Source organism: Puma concolor, chromosome A3 (genome assembly GCF_028749965.1).
Source record: "Puma concolor isolate L17-30 chromosome A3, mPumCon1.1.hap2, whole genome shotgun sequence".
Lineage (NCBI taxonomy): Eukaryota > Metazoa > Chordata > Mammalia > Carnivora > Felidae > Puma > Puma concolor.
This window is the reverse complement of record NC_141669.1, coordinates 69,479,524-69,503,678: the sequence shown is the minus strand read 5'-3', so window position 1 is coordinate 69,503,678 and position 24,155 is coordinate 69,479,524. Positions and strand designations below refer to the sequence as shown.

At 35.4% G+C, this 24,155-nt stretch overlaps 1 long non-coding RNA gene across 2 annotated transcripts in view; it reads left to right on the top strand.

Annotated features, from left to right (window-relative positions):
* The window catches only part of LOC147582524 (uncharacterized), an 807,144-nt gene that overhangs the window by 464,380 nt on the left and 318,609 nt on the right, over window positions 1-24,155 (top strand). The gene's annotated exons all lie outside the window — the stretch shown is intronic.

The following is a 24,155-nucleotide window of genomic DNA, read 5'->3' as shown; positions in this document are numbered from 1 at the left end:
AATTCAAAGTAAGTCATGGAGCAAGCTCAAATCATTAATATGTGGAACAAAAGGATACTCTGAAGATTGTACTCATTAATGGAGAAGAGGCTTTATATTATAGTCATATAAATATTATCAGCTTCATACAGAGCTATGTATTAACATTTTGAAAATCTAAAATTGAAAGGATGGATGGCTCTAAACCATCATTCATATCTCAGTGATAGCATTGAGGGAAAACTTTGATAGTAAACTAGTTTTAAAAACCTGTTTAACAGCATTAATCATTAAAATGACCTTAATTATATAGCACTGAAGTTTGAAAATATGGAATAATATGTACTGGAAATTATAATGTGATTCACCCTGGGTTTAACTTTAGATTCTAAAAAAAAAGTCAGAGTAATTCAACTGAAATTTTGTTTGACCTATGTCTAATTGATGCTGAACCACTAAATATGTGACTGGTAAGAGTGACAGTTTCATTGTATGTTTCTGGCTACAGTGATTTACAATAAAACTTTCTGGAAAACATAAAACTGAATGGCATTTTTGACATTAGAACTAGGGAAATGCAACAAAATACTTCAGTGAAAGTCACACTATGCTTAATGCTGTGGATGTTTTTTTAAGTTTATTGATTTTGAGAGAGAGAGAGAGAGAGAGAGAGAGAGAGAGAGAATGAGACAGAGAGGAGCGAGTGAGCATGAGCAGGGGAGGAGCAGACAGAGAAGGAGAAAGAGAAAATCCCAAGCAAGCTCCATGCTGAGCCCTATGATGCGTAGCTCAGTCTCAGTGACAGTGAAATCCTGACCTGAGCCAAAATCAGGTCAGATGCTTGGGGCGCCTGGATGGCTCAGTTGGTTGAGGGTCCGACTTCAGCTCAGGTCATGATCTCGCGGTTTGTGAGCCTGAGCCCCGTGTCAGGCTCTGTGCTCATAGCTCAGAGCCTGGAGCGTGCTTCAGATTCTGTGTTCCCCTCTCTCTCTGCCCCACCCCTGCTTGTGCTCTGTCTCTCTGTCTTTCAAAAATGAATAAACATTAAAAAAATTAAAAAAAAAGAGTCAGATGCTTAACCAACTGAGCCACTTGGGTGTCTCACTAATGCTGTAGGAGATAGCATTTTAAAGAGATAAACTCTAATGTTGCTAATAATATCATCCTCCTTAACATAGCCCTCCATTACTCATTTTCAATATGGATTTAAGAGTATTTTGGAAGGCAAGCTTTAAAATCCATTTAGGAATATAAACCTTTAAATTAATATTTATTACTTAGTGTATGTAAAATTTTATTACATAAATTATTTTATTTAATCCTTTCAGGAACCCTATAAAGTCAATATTGCCATCATCCATTTCATAAATAAGAAACTGAAGTTTAGGGAAATTAATTTATTCTTCTAGTTTCACAGCTGGTAAGAGAGAGAGCTGGCACTTGGGTTCAAGCACATCTAGATTCAAAGTTCATGTTCTTCCACCTTGCACGATTCTGGGCAACAGTTAATGCATGGTAAATGACAAAATAAGGGTTTTATTCTTCCAAAAATGAAAGCTTCCAAAATAAGCCTTTTAAAAAGCTGTATCATTATCAGTGGATTTGCTTAAGAAGTTGAAGGAAATAATATAGTATGTAATGGAATGTAGTTGATTACCTTAGTTCTTCTCTTAAAGAACTTGAAATTTCTTACATGCTATTACCCATTTTAAAAGGGAATACTTCTATCTTTTATGCCATTGTGATTTAAATATTTTTGGTTAATTTATTAATATAGAATTATAAGTTCAAGCTAATTGTAAAAGGAGAACAAAGCTAACAGGAAAACTGTATCATTGTTGCTACTGAACTAACACAAAAATAATGCTATTGGTGCTTTAAATGAGAAAAAAATAAAATTAAGAATATATATTAACATACTGCTGTGAGAAAAATGAATAATAAGCACAGCATTAAAGCACAATAAAAATAAAGACATATAATAGACATTTTGAGTTCCAAAATAATAGGAGTTTAGAATAAATTTTATTTAGCTTTAAAATAACTTTGAAGTGCTTATTATTGTAAAAATCAAAAATATTGAATTTAAACTTATCACATCTGTGGATAATGAAATAGTTCTTGTTGCCATTTTGAAGAGGCAGTTAAATTGAAATGTTTTTAAATTTGAGGAAAAAGACTGATGAAAATGGGGAAGTGAGTTAAATTTTAGATTAAATGTAATATATTCATGGAAGGATCTTAGGATACTTTTATTGCTCCAAATAAGATTTATAAGGGGCTGAGAATAGACTAGTGCAGATCCATCAATAGCACATTATCAGTAGGAGATAGTTTTCAACATAGCCCAGAAGATTAGGGAAGGACACACAGAAAGTTAAAGAAGATATTCAGAAGAATAACAGGAGAGTAGATTTATATGGTAACTTTCATAAAGTAATGACTTTGAAGTGCCTTTAAGAAGAGAGAGATAGCAAGTCAACTGTTTTTCATGTACACTTAAAGTAATAGGCCCAACGACCCAGGAATAAGAAATTGTGGAGAGAGCTGCACAGGGCAGAAACATGCAAAGGGAGGTATGTCCAAATGTATACCACTCCAGTATTCTATGATCCATGCTAGACTACTACCCCTGGAAGTGAAGTTTTAGAAGTAGTTCAAGGCAAACATGGGTATGTTCCATACCTCTCCCTTGGTCATAGGAAACTAACATAGTATTAGAAAAATAGAAAACTAACTCCGTTTCTTGAGATGATGGAATAAATCAGTACTACTGTTTCTGTCCGGTTGTGGTGGGTACAATATTTTGTTTGGAAATGCCTTAAGTTGTGTTCTCTTCTCATCTGATCTCGCATTTAGTCCAAATCTCATGATCTGTCTTGAAGGCAGCCATATGGCTGGCTGTGGCTTGAAGCTCTCAGTAGCAGTGACCAGCCCATTTGCAGGCCAACACTATAGAGTGATTTTATGATGGTGTAGTCTAAGCAGGACAGTTAAAAAATCATTTCAGTACCGAAGTGTAGCAGGTGAAGATTTAAACAGAGTCAAAAATAAAAACTTAATCTTTTTTTTATTCTGTTAATAACTAGAGATGTACCCTCTTAAAATTTTAAGGGTGCAGTACAGTATTGTTGACTATAGGTACAATGTTGTACAATAGATCTCTAGAAAGTATTCATCTTGATTAACTGAAACTTTATGCCAGTTGAGTAGTAACTCTTCACTGCCCCCTACCTCCAGCCCCGGAAACCACCATTTCACTCTGATTCCAGGCCTTTGGTTATTTTAGATATCTCATATAAGTGGAATCATGCAGTATTTGTCCCTGTGTCCGGCTCATTTTATTTAGCCTAATGTCCTCAAAGTTCATGCATGTTGTCATGTAATGCAAAGTTCCCTTCTTTTTAAAAGCTTAATAATATTCCATTGTATGTATACCACATTTTCTTTACCCGTTCATCTCTTGAGGGACATTTCGGTTGTTTCTGTATCTTAACTATTGTGAATAGTGTTTCACTGAAAAAAAGTAAAGAGCATGGGAGTGTTTGTATTCCTTTGAGATCATGATTTCAATTCTTTCAGATAAATAAATAGTAGTAGGATTTCTAAAGTTTCTTTTCTATAATTGAAGAGATTTTTCAATTCTGTTTTTCAGTGTTCAATTCAATGTTTCAGTTTTCTAGACTTTCTATTTTGAGCACCCCTTATCAGTCCCTTGCCAGCTCCTCTATGGTGCACAACTCCAGGCAAGCCCTACACAAAGACCATGCCATGCAAAGTGTCTCCCAGAGCTCTGCAATGCAGTGCCCTGCTATCTTGTCAGGATGAAAACAGTAAATTCAGCCAGTTCAGGACTGCTAGCCTTACACCCCATTCTTCCTGAAGTTGTTTCTAAATAAAAAGGCATGGGTACCAACATCTGATTTTGGGGGTGTCGTTTGTCCATGCTTACTTCTCTGAAATATTGTCTCAAGGTTCTTTGCTCAATGATCCTTGCAAGTTGCTGATATGTGGGGAATTCTGTGAGGAAGGATGTGTTTAGGCCCTCTGGTGGAGGTAGGGGTGAAATTACAGTTTATTATTGATTGACCATAAGTTTTTCTTACATTAGGACTCTAAAGGTTTTCTCTCCAAAGATTTTAATGTTGCATCAGTAGCCTTATCTCTCTGGACTCTGCCAACAGCATTTGCCAGCAACTGTTGGTGGATTAAGTGCAAGTTGGTAATTTGACACCTGAAGTACTAAATGAATGTGTTCTCCTAATCCTTGTTCAGTAGGGTTGTCATTTTATGAAATTTCACTTCATCTATTGTTAACTCTAAGCTGAAGCTTAACACATAAATGACTGATTTGGATCATATGCATTCTTTGAAGCTGTAATTAGAATTGTTATTTACCACTATTGCTTTCCTGTCTCTTCTAGTAAACTATATTTTTATCTATCTATCCATCCATCTATCTCATTTTTGTGTAATAAAAACTAACTTTAACTCATTGATTTCTTCTTTAGTGTAACCTTAGACCAATATTTAAGAGTGAATATACACTCCTCTAAACCCTGCTGATAAGTAATTGTCAGTCTGGGCAAGTCACTTAACCTTTCTGGATCACAGTTTCTTCATATGCAAAAATGATTTTGGAACAGATAATCTCTAAAATTTCCCTAAAATCTATAATTCTATGAATATGATGCTCACTTATTGACATGTTGATACTCAAGTATAGATAGTTGCTACATAGGACATTGCTCAGCTGCTGGCTTTGGAGTCAGAGCTACTGTAGTAGTTACAGTACCATTTAGGGCCAGGAAAGTGATTGAATCAAAGTACCTTTTGCTCAGCAGACCTGAACAGTCCTATAATAAGTGGTACCAAGGTTTAAATAAGAAGCCTCATTTGGAGGTAGGATCTATATTTCATAGCTAAATAAATGACAACAACAAAAGCAAAAATTCTCAGAAATGGAAACAAGGAGTCTTAGGAAATGATTTTGTAGAATAAGAAGGGAACTAAATCTTTTAGGGTCTTATATCAGTGTTAAGACATTAGTAATGAAACAATTAACAGGTGAGAGACATTGAAATGTTTTAGGCAAGGGAGTGACATAGTTAGGTTTGAGTTTTAGGTAAATTATACTTATGGCAATAAAAGTAGATTGAAAAAGGCTATCCCAGTGGAACAGAAAAGGGAAGAGACAGGTCTCAACAGAGGCGGTGGTTGGAGAGACTGGATCACAAGCAGATCCAGCTATAAACAGCCATCAAAGAGGGTGTGAGGGGAAATTGTGGAACCAAAGGTGGACACTGCATTCTTCAGTTCTTCATTCATGGCTTTCCTATATCTTCATTCAGACTGTACTCAACTTGAGATTGAGCCTATGATACCTATTTCATTTTTATCCCCCATAACTTCTAGCAGAGACTGGATTCAGTTTTTGCTCAGTAAATATTTTTCATTTGTCTTCACCAATTACACCAGAATAATATCTCTACAAGCCAGTATTTTGACCTGATAGTATTTTGTATATTTGTGTGCTGTCAACCTTTTCCAGAGGCTTCCTGACATGATATTGACAATTACTAGAAGCTTTGTGAAATTAGGCCCTCTTTATTATAACATCAATAAACCTGACTTGATAATAGCTATTGGTATCGATAAAGTTTAAGTGTTTTACCCGTTATGTGTCACTGGAATGCTAACTGACATTAATACTAATAATATTTTTTAAAGTTTTTTTTATCTTTATTTTTGAGAGAGAGAGAGAGAAAGAGCATGAGCAGGGGAGGAGCAGAGAGAGAGGGAGACAGAGAATTGGAAGCAGACTCCAGCCTCTGAGCTATCAGCACAGAGCCTGATGTGGGGCTCCAACCCACAAGCCCTGACATCGTGACCTGAGCCAAAGTCGGATGCTTAACTGACTGAGCCGCCCAGGTGCCCCATGACTATTTTTTTTAATGCTGTTTTATGAACTCATGTTCTCCATGAAGGCAAGGAGAACATTTCACATAACTTCTCTATTTTCTCTATCTCAGTATATAAAATAGACTAGAATCTTTTTAAAGTTTCAAACTTTTCTTTTCACTATAAATATATTAAACTGTGGCATAAATGCATATGTACATAATGTTTGTGATTCATTGGCTTTGACCAATGGCTCCCAAACTCACAGGGCTACTTAAGTAGCAAAGTTCATGAAATAGTCTCATTAGTTAAAAAACCCTGATTAATTGTTTAAAATATAAACACATATATACACATTTATGTTTATGGGAAAATTATTATTCAGTATGTGCCAATTGGTGGATCAAATCTTTTAAGACATAAAATTTAATGTAAATAAATACTAAATAGAATCCTTGGAAGTAAAAAAAAAAAAAAAAAAAAAAGGATCCCAGACATAGATAACATAATTCAAGCTCTCTGGATTCATACCTAATCAGAAAACAAGTAGATGGAGGGGATTCCTCAACATATGTCCATTAAGCAACACTGTGCATCACGAATTGTTTTTGGTGCCCATGATATATCAGTGAGCAGAACAGAAGCAGATCTCTTCTTAGTGGAGCTTATGTTCTAGTGAGAATGAGATTTTATACAGTACTGCCAAAAGGCAATTTATTGGATTGTGCTGAGTTGTGGAGTTAAGAAATATTGATGATCTAAAAAGGAGGAGGAAGTGTCTCAATGATAATATTAAAAATGGCTATAGGAATCAGAACACAATAGAGATTTCTGGGTAGCTGTCATAAATGCCCTGTTTCTATTAGTAATTTTCTGCAAAGCCTGTCTCCTTTTCTCTCTAACAATTTCTATTTCTTGATGTGATGACTCTTTGCAAGGCAGGGTACTTCTCATTTCCAGAGAACTATATCATTCCTCTGGTGACTGAAGTTATTTGTGGGTGGCCTATTTTATGCCTCTTCTCTTCCACCTAAGTGAAATTGTACTATATGCTGTGTGCAATTTATCGATTAACTGTACTATGAAAGGTATAGGGAATGATACATGCTGATGACCTGCATGAGGGTTTGCTTCTGTTAAGCTATATGCTCTTGTTTCTTTTAAGACAAAATATCAAGTAAAAGTTCTGTTGGAAATTTTATCTCTGAAATCTACTCCTCTCAAAGAAAACAAATCCATAATCTATAGGCAATTTGTGGCTTTCTCATGAAAGCACTGTGACATCAAAAGTGGCTCCATTTAATTTTATTTGGATGAGTAACAATATTTTACAATAAAATTTCATTCACTGACATGCCTATAGAGATGCTAGAATGTTAGACAAGAGATATATACTTAAAAAAAAAACAGGTGAGGTGGTATACTGAACTATCCTAATAATTATAGCTAAAAGAACATGCATCTTGTAGAGAAATTTGACCAGCATAATACAGATCACATGTCTACATGAAATAAACTTATCAGGCTGTTACTGAATTATTCTCATTTATAGACATAGCTTTAAAGCAAATATCACTAATTGCATGTATATGGTATTAATGTTTAATCACCCTGGTATTTCATTATCAATGATTGTTATATGTGAATTTTGCTTTTGGAATTTTAATTCTGACAACCATAAACGAATGAAGAAAATACATTATAATTTTTTTTTACACGTATTCATTTTTGAGAGATAGAGAGAGACAGAGTACAAGCACGGGAAGGGCAGGGAGAGAGGGAGACACAGAATCTGAAGCAGGCTTCAGGCTCTGAGCTGTCAGCACAGAGCCTGATGCGGAGCTTGAACTCACAAACCCCAAGATTATGACCTGAGCCAAGTCGGACTCTTAACTGACTGAGCCACTCAGGCGCCCCTGAAGAAAATACATTATAAAATATTATATATAATTCATGTTTATTGAGGTTGGACATGGTCACAAAGGGACTCAAACTATTTAAGGAGATCTCTGATTTGCCATTATGCATAAGTGTGTATGTAGTTCATTTCAATAATCTTTTACATGCAAGTGTTCTACTCATCAAGTAGTTTCAATATTTTATAATAAATTATGAACGCATAGATGTAGTATGAAATGAATTCATTCAAAAACTGAAATGGATGAAGGAGATAAGGAGTTGTCTTGCTTAGACTATTGGTTAGTTTACATTATAGGTAGAAAAAAGTGTATTTTTTATGTTTCTCAGAGGCTGGGGTGACGAAACTGCTCTGGGCTAGATTTCTCCCCAGTTAGTGGTTTCAGGGGGACAGATTATACTTCTCAGGATTCTGTGTAGGAAGAGTGAGAAGAGAATCAGAAAAGATGGGATCATATGAAGGGGTGGGGCCTAACACCTCTTCTGTAAACTCCAAATCTTTAGTGAATTTAATTAAAGTCACAAGATGCATGACTTAGTAAATTTTTTCTAAATAGATACCGAAACAAAATGGCAGGAACAGAGATAAGAAAACAGTGGTGAAGTAAATATGCATGAATAGAAAATAGAACATTTATAGTGCCCCAAGTTGTGATAATAGAGTTTGGATGAAGATCACAAGAGAGACGTTAACTCCATTTCACATGGATTATTTTATAATTATTATACTATATTATATTGTGCAATATTATATTATATTAATTATATTATATTATATCATTATACTATACATTATATTATATTGTATATATTTCATAATTATATTAAGCAGCAACCACCTTTATTCTGCCTACCTATGGCTCTCTTCTCACCTCTGTGAGTTGAGTTATCTTTTATATTCAATAACTTGTCAGATGCTCTCTTTTCATAAAGCCAGACTTCCAGCAGGTATCCAAATAGTTGTAACTTATTATTGCTACTTATTGGTATTTTTGTGCTAATTTTCTTATTTAATTTAGCAATGCTGGGTGCATGTCTTCTATTTTGGCACTCTGCACTTGATCTTAGCCAAAAGGCCGAGAAGCGATTATTTTGGCACTCTGTAGAACATGTGTTTAAATTTTTTTTTAAAGTTTATTTATTTATTCTGAGAGACAGAGAAAGTACAAATGTGGGTGGGGGGACAGAGAGAGAGGGAGAGAGAGAACCCCAAGCAGGCTCAGTGCTGTCACAGCAGAGCCCAACACAGGGCTCAAACTTATGAACCGTGAGATCATGTGTGACCTGAGCTGAAACCAAGCGTCAGATGCTTAACTGACTGACCACACAGGTGCCCCATATAGAACATTTGTTTAATGATGACTGTAGTAACAAAGGACTTTACATTTACCACCATTCAACCTTGGCTTAATAAGAAGTGAAGCATGCCGCCTTTTTACCACAGCTGCATTCACCAGCAATGCATACCCCCCAAAACAGAATCAGCACAATCAGCTTTTTATCTACAATTCAACTGATTGCAAGGAATCCACAAAATATGCAAAGTTAAGGGTGTTGTTAACATTTATGAGTTTATATACTAAGAGTGTGGGTTCAGAAGAGAGTCGCAAAATCAGAAACTTGCTAGTGCAGATCTTCAGGGTCATATTCAATATTTGTGTCTATAAATCCAGGTTTTTCCAGCCAGCTGTACATAGACAAAGCTATCTTGAAACAACAATAATTCTGCGGTCTTTTGCTGCATGTATACCCACAGAAAGTCCCTCTCTCTTTTCTTCTTTTTCCTTAGAGGATTATTTCTCTCTTCATTTAGCAGCTCCTCATTCAGTATCTTCTCTTTTGTAAGAAAGGCCACCTTCCATGATTAACTCCTGTCTCTGCCTATACTATGATGTGAGTAGCAATTTCTTTCATTAACAAAGTAAAATGCAATAACAAGACAAGTCTAATCTTTCTAAAGTACCCTGCTACATTTAATACCGCCATTTATTTCACATTGGAGATGTCTAATTAAATAAATGTAAACAGATAAGGGATTGAATTAAGAGATTGGTTCTCCCAGATGGTGTGCTACTTGGCCACAATTAAATTCTGATTTTTTCTTTGGCTACACAGCCTTTCCTGGATTGTACTAGGCTATTCTTCCTTCATTGTGTTGTATTTTTGTGGTGAAGCCACTACAGAGGTCCCCAGTCCTAAACAAGAAAAGGAATCTTTTTAAAGCCTAGGGACTTTGAGACCAAAAATGTTTATTTCAGGGGAAATCATACCTGAGAAGACCTAGGATGAATGTGGCAGTGAAAAGCAAATACTGCTTTAGAGAGTAGCCAGTTCAAGTAAAAGGAAGGAACAGAGATGAGGAAGCCCTAAAGCCTGGGAAAAAGCCAGAGGCCAACTACTTCCTCCAGAACTGAGAATCAGCAGGAACTAAAGAAAGCAGAGACAAGTGGTGACAGCTGACTCAGTAACAAACCCGATTAAGGTTCTTGAGCTCCCTTGTATCTTTCTTCTTCTCTTCTTTCCTTTCTCCATAAGTTCTAGCCATCCTTCATAGACCCTGTTTCCAGTATTTAAGGAGCAATACCTTGTGCCAGACTTTGGGCTAAGAGTGCTGGGAATATAAGGTGACAGTGACTTTAAGAAGCTAAGTGACACCAATTATAAAAGTATGAGATGGTGAGGACAGGATGCTTGAGGGGCATGTAGAAAGTAATACATCTCAGGATTAAGAATAAGTTAAACTTTCTCAGATATAGGGGGAGAGTATGATGCCTTTAGGGGCTTGCAAGAAAGCCAGTTTGATTAGAACCCAGAGTACTTGGTTGTGTGTGCTAGAGACAGCAGTGCGGCAGAGGGATGCATTACATGGCAAAGTGTAGAGAAACAAAGTTTGAAAGATAAACGGGGACTGGTGGTAAAGATGTTCAAAAAAATATAATAATTTACACATTATCCAGAGGACAATGGATAACTGTTCAAGTATTTTAATTAAAAAGTGACATGATTAGATTTGGGTTTTTGCAAGATCACTTTGGCAGCCCTGTAGAGAGAGGATCAAGAGGAAATGAAATTTATCTGTTATTCATTAAAGTATTGAAATTGGTCAGGGAGCATCTTCACAGACATCTCTTCATTTACTTAAAAAAATTGAGATTGAAGATTTTGTTTTGTGACTTAGAAACACCATAGTTAAAAAAAGGGATCATCGTAGTTTAAAAAAAAATAAAAATAGGAGAAAAAGCAACCGCATTTGTGCATGTATGGGGCTTACTTCTCAGATTTGAGAATTACTTTTATAGCAATTTCTTTATCCCATAAATCTCTAGACTCACACACACACACACACACACACACAGTTTCTATCACAAAAGCAACAATTATCATTCCCATTTGCATTTGTTCTAAAAAATAAATGAAAGGGGTTAACACTGGCCTGCCCTTAGTGTCTTATCTGAAATGGAAATGGATCCATACTATGGTTTGTCATGATTCCTGGTCAAAGCTTGACCAATATCTTCCATTTTAGAGGCATCCTTTGTTATGAAGACCAAAAACATTTCAGCCTAACACTAAGCTCTCACATATTGCTTACAGACCCTCAATTGATAATAGTAATCATTCACCATATTTGGGTTGTAAAATGTACCAGTTTTCATCACAGGATTATTATTACTTCCTGCTTAAAGAACTTTATCAATAGTATAGTGATAAGAGCAACTTCAAGGGACTGATATGCGTTTGCATATTGGAGCTTTTCTCTTTCCCAGACCAGTCATGGAGGCTGCATTTGCTTTGCTTCCTCAGGAGAATTGTTTATAGCACAGAATTATCACACAATTTAACACAGCTGGCACGCTGGCCTCAAGAGAAAACCAAAAAAGATTGGGGAAGATAAATGGCAGGTAGGTCAAACAGGCTAAGAAAGGGGCCTGGAGAATAGAGAATCTCATTATAAGTTTAAGATATTTTAAATCTCTGGAATTTTCTTTTCATACTCAGCTAAATTCTACTAAGATTGCAAAGTAATATTATTTGATTATTAGTCTTCCTCTGACCACATTTAATATACTTTTCAAAAAGCTCTTCCAATTTATTACCTCTTTTCATCTTTGTATGTCTTTCGAGATACAGAGTATAATATATTCTTGTCATTTGTCATTTGAAGACAATGAGGTACAAAATATTAAATAACTTATCCAAGGTCATATAATTAATGAATAACAAAACAATAATAAGACTCCAGTAAAAGTCCTAATCCTAGCCTCTTTCAACTCAGTGGTGATCAAAACAGATTTGGTTATAATCATTAAGTTCTACAAACAATTAAAAATAGAGTCATTTGATTCATTGCCTGGGGTTTGCTAGAACAAATACTAGCAAAGATGAGGAATATATTAGAATATGAAAAAAAATTTTGATTTTGTGAAGAGATTTCTTATCAGCATCCAATTTCCTTGCTTTTCCTTTTCCTTGCTTTTCTATTTCCTTGGTTTCTGCTCCTATTTTATTCCTTCCCTCTACTTACTTTGAGTTTGTCTTTTCTAGCTTTTAAGATGGAAATTTAGATATTTGACTTTAGATATTTCTTCTTTTCTGATATAAATATCTAAAGTTCTAGGTTTCCTCTAAGCGCTGTTTTAGATTTATCCTACAGATTTCGATAAGATGTATTTTCATTTTCATCCAGCTGAAAATAATTCCTAATTTTCCTTGATATTTATTTATTCATGTACTTTTAGAAGTGTGCAAATGTCCATATACATTAATATCCATACATATAAGGAATGTTCAGATGCATTTTGTTACGGATTACTAATTTAATTCATTTGTGGTCATAGAACATAGTTTGTATGATTACAATCATTTTAAATTTACTGAAAATTGTTGACAGAGCAGCCCAGGTGTATCTTGGAGAGCATTTCATATGCATTTGGAAGGAATATGTATTATGTAGTTGCTGAGTGGAGTGCACTAAAATGTCAATTAGATTCATACTTCTTTTGGATCCACTTGTTCTATGAATTACTGAGGCAGGGCTTTTGAAATTTCCAGCTCTTACTATGAATTTATTTATATCTTCTTAGATGTCTGTCAGTTTTGTTTTCTTTTATTTTGAAGCTCTTATTTTAGTTGCATTGACATTAAAGTTTTGATTTCTTCTTGAAGAGTTGGCCTTTTAATTTATTTAAAAAAATTTTTTTAATGTTTATTTATTTTTGAGAGAGACAGAGACAGAATGTGAGTAGGTTAGGGGCAGAGAGAGAGGGGGACACAGAATCCGAAGCAGGCTCCAGGCTCTGAAGTGTCAGCACAGAGCCCGATGCGGGGCTCGAACTCATGAGCTGTGAGATCATGACCTGAGCCGAAGTCAGACACTCAACCGACTGAGCCACCCAGGTGCCCCAAGAGTTGGCCCTTTTAAATGTATAGCCAGTTCTTATTATCCATGGTAGTTATGTTTTGTAATGTCACTGTGAATACTGAATTACTGGATACTGAACCATTGCTCCTAGGAAAAATATATACATATAAGTACATATATGACATAGATTAAATCCTAAAAAACATGCCCTGGTAGATTTTACTCTCTTTTCTACAAAAGAGAAAAATGAAGCTCAAAAGTCTTAAGTGACTTGCCTGAGGTCACTCCACCAACAGGTGCTAGAGTTGGGATTTAAACCCTGTCCGTCTGGCCCCAGAGATGTAGCTTATTGTATTACACCACATTGCCCTTTACGATCTCTTTATTTTGATGATCTCAGTATGAGAGCTGCAACACAAAGGCAAAGCATTATTTTGTTCAACCTCAGCTTGGAATGTGCACATCAGAAGACTAAAATTATTCCCCACTCTGCACATGTCCACAGGTGACCATAAAATGATGGGTAATATTGATTTTGAGATTATAAATAAATTTTAGCCAGTAGCAAATTCACAATATGGAATCCACATGTAATGAGGATCAACTGTATCTCAGTTTATAAACAAAAAGTTGATAGGTAATAACTAATAACCTTTGTTCTGAAGTCTATTTTATCTGACCTTAACATAGTCTTTTTCCTTTTCTTTGATTAGTGTTTTTTTCATGGTTTATATTTTTCCATCATTTTACTTGTAATCTAAATGTCTATATATTTAGAGTGAGTTGTTTTTAGACAGCATATAGTTGGGTCTTGAATTTTTATAAAATCTGACAACTTTATTCTATTAATGTCTTATCCATTTATATTTAATATAATTACCATTATGATTTAAATATATCACATTGCTATTTATTTTCTATTTGTCTCATCTTTACTCATTCCTGTTTTTCCTCTTTTCCTTTTTTTTTTTTTTTTTGCAGTAAGTGATTTTTAGGATTACATTTTGTCTTCACTTCTTTATTTTTTCTATACCTCTTTCTTTTGTTTCTTTACTTTTTTCTCTTGGGCAGTGGCTCATGTGGATTCTTGAGCCTCTTAAGGAGTCCATAAGGTAAAAATTATTTTCACAGTAATATTAAGAGTCATTTGCATTTCCCTTTCTTTATTTCACAAATTTACCAGATGGTTTTTGAGAAGGTATATGCCATATCATGTTATATTATTAAAGGTGAAGGAGATTTGAGAATCTGTTTTTTCTGAGGTCAACATTAAGGAAATTTGCAAAATGTGAAATAATGACATGTTTTTCACTATTTTTTGTTTTGTTATAGTAATTTTCATTAAAATATGTTGTATATATATTACATGAGTCTATTACTAGTTTTAAGCAAACATTTAAAAATTAAATTATAATGTGATAAAAAACTGATAGATAAAATCCATATAAATAAGTTCTTTAGAGTCTTCATAATTTTAAGACTATAAGGCTGCTCTAAGTTATACCAGATGTGTCTCTAACTTACCACAGTCTGCTACAAATATTATACTATATTGTATATAGTATAAGAGCATTGCAATGATATCTTTTTCTCATCTTCCATTTGTTTGGTGCTATTGTTATTATACACTTTATTTCTACATATGTTATGAACTCCACAGAACATTGTTAAGGTCTTCTCTTTATACTGTCTTTTACCCACATATTTACTATTTCCAATAATCTTCGTTTATCTGTGAAAATACAAATTTCCTTCAGGTGTCATATTTCTTCTGCTTGAAAAATTTCTTTCAACATTTCCTGCAGTAGAGCCTGCTGTCAATGAATTTTCCCTAGATAGGGAAATCTTTCGGAGTTATGAATATCAGTTAGTTTTGATGAGTGACTAAATTAGAGCGACGGCAAATAGAAGAGAGATATTTTAGAACCAGGGTTGGCAATATTTGGCAACTGATTAGATGGGGTGAGGTGTGGCATACTAAAATGCCCATTATACATCATAGCCAATGTAATAAGTATAAAAAGTAAATATTGGGAAGGTATATCCAAAAGTATTATTATTTTTAGATGATAAGATAGTCATTTAGAAAACCCAGAATTCACTGAAAAATCACTATACTTAATAAATGAATTAATGTGTGTATGAAATCAATAGCTATCCTGTATACAAGAAATAATTTACTAGAAAACATAATGGCAAACTACAGCAGTGGCAGCGACAACAATTAACTATTTGAAATACCTGATGTAAGGAGCTACTAACAAGAAATGTGGGGGCACCTGGGTGACTCAGTAGACTAAGAATCTGACTTCAGCTCACGTCATGATCTGACAGTTCATGAGTTCAAGCCCTGCATTGGAGGTATATGCCATATCATGGCATTCTGTGTCTCCGGATTCTGTGTCTCCCCCTCTCTCTCTGCCTCTCCCTAACTCACATTCTGTCTCCCTCTGTTTCTCAAAAACAAATAAACATTTAAAAAAAGCAATGTAAAAAGCTGATAAAAACAAAACTATAAAGGAATTAAAAGAAAAACAAATAATTAAAAAGGTTTATCTTGGAATTAGAAACTTAATATTGTAATTTGTCCATTCCCTCCAAATGAATCCATAGACATAATTAATTCATAATAAAAATTCAAGCAGATTAATTTGATGATTTCATTCTAAATGTTTATTGTGAATGAATGAGAGTATGATATAACAAACTATTTTAAATGCTAAGGAACCCTGTCTTCCTATATATTGACATGTATTAGAAAGTCATAATGATCCTAGTACAGTAATAAATATTCAGATTACTGAAATAGAATAAAAATCATCGCCATATTTAAATTTATATCAGGATTTATTGCATGATGAATATGAGCCAAGTTGGTAGGAAAATGAGTTAATAGTATTGGACAGGAGCTGCTATGGAGAAAAAATAAAATTAGACATGTACTTCATAATACATGTAAAGTAAATTTCAAGTAGCTTTAAAGATTTGAATGTAAAATAAAACCACAAAATTACTAGAAGAAAAATACAAGTAGACATCTGTGTGATCTTGAGTTTGAGGATTCTTTAGCATAATTAAACGATAAAAACATTAAGAAAATTACTCATTTTGACCCATTTAAAATACATTACTGGGGCACCTGGGTGGCTCAGTTGGTTAAGTGTCTGACTTTGGCTCAGGTCATGATCTCGCCATTCCCTAGTTCAAGCCCCGTATCAGGCTCTGTGCTGACAGCTCAGAGCCTGGAGCCTGTTTCAGATTCTGTGTCTCCCTCTCTCTCTCTTTATCTCTCTGCCCCTCACCTGCTTGCGCTCTGCCTCTCTCTCTCAAAAATAAATGAACATTAAAAAATAACAATAATAAATAAATAAATAAATAAAAAAATAATAAAATACATGACTAACTAAAATTATTTAAAGCCAAATACTATTAAATTCCATCTATGAATTTAAAATGAAACCAACAATTCATAAAATACTGTGATAGACAAGGGCTAGATATAATTAATATATGAATTCAATTTACTAATTAATATGGATAATATGCCTATACATTAATTAAAAAGTTGGGCAGGGGCGCCTGGGTGGCTCAGTCGGTTAAGCATCCGACTTTGGCTCAGGTCATGATCTCTCAGTCTCTGAGTTCGAGCCCCGCGTCGGGTTTTGTGCTGACCGCTCAGAGCCTGGAGCCTGTTTCAGATTCTGTGTCTCCCTCTCCCTGACCCTCCCCCGTTCATGCTCTGTCTCTCTCTGTCTCAAAAATAAATAAACGTTAAAAAAAAAAGTCGGGCAAAGCATATGAACGGGCAATTTGTAAAAAAGCAAAAGCAATTCACAAAGTGACATATGACAAGATTTTTTGGCTTCAGTAATAGGGAGGGGATATTAGAGATAAGAATTAGGCCACAAGAAAGAACATGTAGGATAGGTTAGAAAGGAGAAAATAAAAGCTTAAAAGAAGAGCAAGAAAAATGTCAAAAATAAGATGTGTAATAAATACAACTACTTTTTATTACAAATACTTCACTCCTTGGGTGAAATATACTTTCTTGTTACAGTGAAGTTATTTTGAGCCATGTCATTTTCTTTGACTAAAGAAATGCCTAATCAGGACAAAGTTTTAAGAACCACTTTGTTCTTTGCAAGATTTTCTTTTTGTTACCATGATGGAGAATGTACCAAATAGAAACTTCTGGGGTATCATGCAGCAGACCTCCAGCCAACGTATAGTGGTTGGAGTCTTAGCAAGAAATAGTAGTCTTAGTGAGAAATAGAACTTTGTTGTCATCAGCCACTGAAATGATGAGGTTACTTCAGCAAAATATAGTGTATTCTGGTCTACTTTATGTTTTTTGGCTTCCTGTTGGAAATTTGACTGACACATAGGGTAGAGATTCTAAACAGAAGAGATAATCTATCTGAAGTATGTGTACAAAGAAGAGAAGGTTTGGTGGGAGAGAAATATTAAAAGGTTGGTTTGTTATAAGTAGAAAGTGATGAGAAATAAATGTAGTAAAAAGGAAAAAGATAATAGAGAGTAAACTGTCAAATGCCTGAATGAGGGATTTGTATTTAGTTGAAGACTTGGATGGCATTGCTTCAGTTTGGAGACTACTACTTTTTTCTTCTTCCTCATTATTTTGTCTATTAATTATTATTATCTAAAGTATTAATATGGGAAAAGGAATAGTTACAATGGAGTAGTGGCACTCCAAATTATCAGTGGATAAGTATGTTCCATATTGCCTCTGATCCAAATAATAAGTCATAAAACTCATATGATCCTTGGAGTTTTTACCAAAAGAATCCTAGTAACACTTCTTGGTATGTCAACTGTCTATTTTCCAAGGTGGCTAAAGAATGGAAAGATATCCACAGAGAATGCAGGTAACAGAGAAGTTATGTGCTAGTATACAGCTTTTTGTATCATAAATAAGACTAGCATGAAGGTGCCCACAGTTATAGCCTACTGCTGGACCTAATAAAGTACATTGGCTCAGCAGTTATAAAGCTTGGAGTTGCTGTTTTTGTGCAAAGATTTCAGACCCATGGTGGGAGACTGAGACATAAACTGTGTTTGCCTCTTTGGATGGTAAATGACACGCTACTTTGCAGTATGTTTAGTGTGAGAACACTGGGAGGCTGTGTGCAGGTCACAATTACCTGTAGTGGCATGGCAGCTTTGAGATATCCTATATGTGAATACCAACTGCTTCCATGGCCCCCCCCCCCATTTAACCTTACTCTTTTTCTTAACTGCATTTTATTTTATTTTTTAGTTTATTTATTTCTTTTGAGAGAGAGAGAGAGAGAGAGAGAGAGAGCAAGCACACATGTGAATGTGAGCAAGGGACAGGTAGAGAGAGATAATCCCAAGCAGGCTCTGTGCTGTCAGGGCAGAGCCCTCTGGGGATGGGGAGGGGCTCAATCTCAGAAACTGTGAGATCATGACGTGAGTCGAAATCAAGTCAGACACTTAACCAACTAAACTGCCCAAATGCCCCCTTAACTGCCTTTTCTAAACTTTGCTGTGTTCTCTGTCTTCCGACATCCTTAAAGTCTATGTACACCATGTTTCTGTCTTTAGCCATTACTTCTTTCTCTGCATGATCTTTCTGATGGTTCTCCCTAGAGTTCAGTATCAGATACATTTGGTAACACCTACACGTGTGTCTCTAGATCAAACTTTTCTACTGAGATCCAGGATTGTGTCTTTATTTCCCTGATATCTCAAAATCAAGTTGCCCTAAATGAGTTTATAATTGTCCCTCTAATGCAGAACTAATGGTACTATCATTCACCAAAACAGTAAGTCAAACAGACAGGATTTCACCCATAAGATTCCTTTTCTTTTGCTTCTTTTTATTTTTTAAAGACTTTTTTTTTAAGTTTGTTTATTTTGAGAGAGAGAGAGAGAGAGGGAGAGGGAGAGAGTACACATGTGGGGAAGGGGCAGAGAGAGAGGGAGAGAGTGAATCCCAAGCAGTCTTGACACTGTTAGTGTGGAGCCCAATACAGGCTAGATGTGGGGCTCAAAGAAAGGCTCAAATTCACAATCCATGAGATCATGACCTGAAATCAAGCGTCAGTCGCTTACCTGACTGAGCCACCCAGGTGCCCCCTCCTTTTTCCTTAGCTTCTTTTATCTTATTAATCTTTAAGTCCTATCTATCACATCTTAAATATTCCTTGCATTTGTCCCTTCCCCTCCATTTCCATCTGAATTTGTTCTTATCCCCTCTCATGTAGACTATTGTAATAACCTCAAAATGTCTCCATGGCTCTAAACCTCTCCATCTCCAATTTATCCACTCCCCATACTAAGAATTATGATTTAAAAACACAAATCAGATCCCATTATTCCACTTCTTAAAACCTTCTAATATTTATACATTGCCTGGTCCGTGGCATTCATATTTATGTATACACAAAGCCCTTTGTGGTCTGTTGTCTTGTAGACTTCTCAGCTGCACTTCTGCTCATATCACTTAGTGCCCCTAGAGTAAGCACATTGTGCTGCTTCACACCTACTGGTTGTGCACATGCTTCTCACTCTGAAATTGCCCCCTCTCTACTGCTCACCCACAGTCAGACTCCTACTCTCATTCACAATTAGCCTAAACACTCCCTGCACAAGGCCCTGGGTGGAAAGTGCCTGTATGCTGGGTGGTCTCTGGATCTTCCTTCCCTTAGTCTCCATTTAGCCATTATCACATGCAGTCCTTTGTTTACTGGTCAAGTTTTATAATAGACTGTATGTTCCTTTAGGAAAAAACATGCATCTTTATATGTCCTGAACTCAGCTCAGTACCTGGGACATAGTCGGCAATCAAAAAAGTGTTAAATATATGAAGGGATAAATAGATGCATAGATTTTGGCTTTAAAATAATTCTGCATATCTCCTCCTTTTGCTGTAGTAGGAACAATAGTTTGAGAATATCTTAGAGAGTTCTTAGTTTTATTTGCCCATTAGATTGAAAAAGTTATGGCATTTTATTTTTTTTTAAAGTTTCTATATTTACTTTGAGGGAGACACAGAGAGAGAGAGAGAGCTCAAGCAGAGGAGGGGCAGAGAGAGAAGGAGACAGAGAATCCCAAGCAGACTCCAGGTTCGCAGCGCAAAGCCCGACGCAGGGCTCCAATCCACAAATGGTGATATCATGTCCTGAGCCGAAATCAAGAGTTAGACATTTAACTGATTGAGTCACCCAGTTGCCCCCCAAGTTATGGCACTTTAAACAGGTGAGGAGCAATGATCTGGGTAAGGACTGAGGGCTGGCAATGTTAGATTTCTTTTGCTTATTTGTACTTTTATGGATAATTAAAAATTATTTTCTAGTGTCTTGCATGTCCAAAGAGAGACAAAAGTGATTGATGTTAAAAAGTTTTTCTTTGATTAGAATTTAAAAGATTCTTCAGCTTTTCTGAGAAAATATTTATTTTTCAATGTAGATATAAAAGCGAAACCTGTATTTTATGAATAATCTGTATAAAATTTTTCTTTTCGATACAGTAACCTATATCTAGGTTGGTCTGAAAATTGTTTTTTATTTTAGGCAATTCAGAACTTACAAGTCATATAATGACCCATTTCCTCGGTTTCTGGGACTTGGCACCATAACACACTCTGGGAGGTGAAGTGGGGGGTAGTGTTGGGGGGTTGGAGGGGGCGAGGGGGCGAGTTGTTTTTATTGAATAAAAAATATCAATATACTAAAAGCTTAACTATTTCAAACAACACATGTAAGGGTTTGGTTAGACCTGACTCAAATGAAAATGAAATAAACTAATTTTGATTCAAAAGCTTCAGACTTTGCCTAGTTGTGAAATACAGGTTCTGGAGGTTGTAGCCATAGCAACCAGCAATGAGCGAACTAAGCTTTGAGTGCCCTTGTGCTCCATCACTGTCAGGTTATATATCCCCTATCTAGAGGAATGGTATTGGCAAGTTGGTCGTGAGAAATCACCAATTGAATCATTTACCACCATTAAAGCCATATTTTGTATAATTAACTAATGGTTATGATTCTTAGGTAACCTCCTATCAGATTAAAAATTGGAACTATTTCTAATAGAAAACCCAAAGCTTTTGGTTTTTGGTTTCCTTTTTGTGTTAGGGAGCAGTTATAGTCTTACCATAAACAGTGTCCTGTCATTTACCTCTTTTACCCATGCTTTGATGACTCCCTCAACAACCCCACATGATAAGTTTCAACATGCTAAGAGAAAATTGATGGCACAGTGCTTTGCTCAATGTAGGGACGGGACCTGTGGGGGGAAGGGGGAGGGGGACACATGATCCCATTCAGGGGATTTGCCTGAAACTCCTTTGAATAAAGATTAGATCTGCTGCCCCTGAAAGGCTCCCAAAAGCTGGTAATGGCTTCTGAAACAGAATTTTTGTTTGGACTTTTCAAAGCCTTCTTATTACTTACTTTCTACCATTCACCACCCTCTTCACTCTAATCCCTACGATCAGCATACAATGAACTCTTATGGTTTGGTTTTTAACATTTCTTAATGATAAGGAAGGTAGGAAATAATTTTGGAAATATTAGAAAAGTAGAATAATAGTAATATTGTAATAATTTCCAGATCTTAATGTAAGACTTTGTGCTGAATACTTTATATACTACTTAGTTCTTTAATTTTCAGCAATCAAATAAAACATTATTATCTCCATATTACAAATTAGAAAATTCAGTCTTAGGAAGGTTTAACAACTGTTACGAGGTCAACAACTGGCATGTGTAGTTCTAGAACTAGAACTTGAACCCAGACTTTTCTGGCTCCAAAGTCTAGGGTTCTTAACCTCTCTTTTGCCTCCCATCTGCAGATCTTTAGGGAGTTTAGCTGTCAGATTGATGTTAACATGACACTTTTCAATAATTCTTTTTGGATTCTTATTTTCATGTTTATAAATTTAGTCAGTAAATATTTATTGAATGCCTACTATGTGTCGTAAATACTATGTGTTTTAGGCATTTGGAACATTGTGAACAAGAGAGATTAGCACCCTTATGGATCCTGTGATTTAAAACAGGACAAAATTCAAATAGAAAAACTAGCAAACAAAATTATTAGAGGTAGTGATTTATATTCTGATGGAACAAAAGTGACAGAATGTGTCTTGAATTATGGATATATAATTGTGGGGGTGGACTATTTAAGAAGATGAGGCTGTTAGGGAGTAACTACTTATGAAGAAAACATTTTTCCTAAAATTGAGTTACGAGAGATGGGCATCCCACTGTGGATTAGGTTAGAAGACCAACCACGAAGAAGTTCTGAAACACACCTAGAATGTTTCAGAAATTGAAAGAAAGTCAGTATATTTAGGCAAAGTGAGAAATGAAAACAGAATGGTACAATCTAAGACTGGGGAAGCAGACAGGAGTCAGATCATGTGGGATAATGCAGACCCTGAGAAAAAGATTAGATTTTATTTAAAATGCAAAGGGGAAAATTTAGAATATATTCAGCAAAAAAGTGACATGATCTGATATGCCTGTAAAACAATCTCTGTGACTATTGGGTGGAGAGTGGATTGTTAAGCAAAGGACAAGAAGAGGGAGATCTGTGAAGATCTGTAAAGAAATTCTTAGTGTGATCTGGATTAGAAGTGATTTGGGTGTGGATTAGGTTGATGATAGTGGCACTGGAAGAAACTGGACAGATTCGTAATATGTTTTGAGAGCACTACCAATAGGTCTTGCTGGTAGATTGGATATAGAAGTATGAAGTAGGGAGGGATTAAGGGCAATTATTGATTAAGGGCAACTCTGCAGTTGGGACTTGAGTGGCCAGATGGATGAATGTGAAGTTTACAGAAATGTGGACAACTGAACAAGAAACAAGTTATCGAATTGGGGATAATCAAGAGCTTCATTTTAGGATTAAATCCAAATTCTTTAGCCTGGTACCCACCTATGTGTGTTTATGTCTAGTTAAGTGCTGCCCATGTAGCAGTATTTAATAAATGTTTATTGGATTGACATGTGGAAAAGTTAATGGGCTTACCTAGTTTTTCTCAAACTCAAGTGAAATCATTCATTGAGCAAAGCTTACTGATTCAAGAATAGTATTGCCCCATTTTTAGAAAAGGTCAATTCTGCCCCATTAATCACTAAATAGGCATAATCACTTATACTCTAAATTGTAAAATTGCCTTCTCATAATTCACCAGACTTCTGCAAAACCCCTATTAACCCACTGCGAGAAATATTCACTTCCTAAGTGAATACAATATTTGTATATCAGCCAGAGCTAGAGAATCCCATTGTCACTTTATGAAAATTAGCTTTCTTTTCCCTTGAGGTAAATTGCACATTCTTGCAAATAATATAAAATGTGACCTATGTTCCATATGATAAGGGAAATGTCTCCAATCATCCAGATTGCTCAACAAGACAGACTTATTTTTTTTCACTCATATTTTAATTGCTGTAATGTCAGCCTCAGAGCTCATTAAGTTTTTTAAGGCACCATATCTTGGGTGTAAAATATTTTTATTGAGAAAATGAATTTTTCTCTGCCTTGAGAATAGCTCCCTAATTAGAAAGCACATACCATTAGTGCAAGTAGATCACATTAAACACACACTCTGATGAATTGATAATTCATCTCAATCTCAAGTTATAATCATTTTATTACCTTTCTACAAAAAAAGAGAGAGAGAGAGAGAGAGAGAAAGAAAAAAGAAAGAAAGAAAGAAAGAAAGAAAGAAAGAAAGAAAGAAAGAAAGAAAGAAAAAAAGAGAAACCTCTAGTGAAAGGAGAAAATCACTAAGATATTTTGAAAAATTGGACTGTTCTTGGCTCACTGAAGTCTCCTGAGCAATCATGGTTGCCTAGATGGTTTATAATAATTTGATAATTTTCCCTGATTCTGTCAGCATCAGCATTTGAACCTGCTGCCTCCAACCTACCACCCTACCAAGACTATTACATAACTGTTTAAAAATTATTTTGCTGTAATCTCAAAAAATTTTAACTGC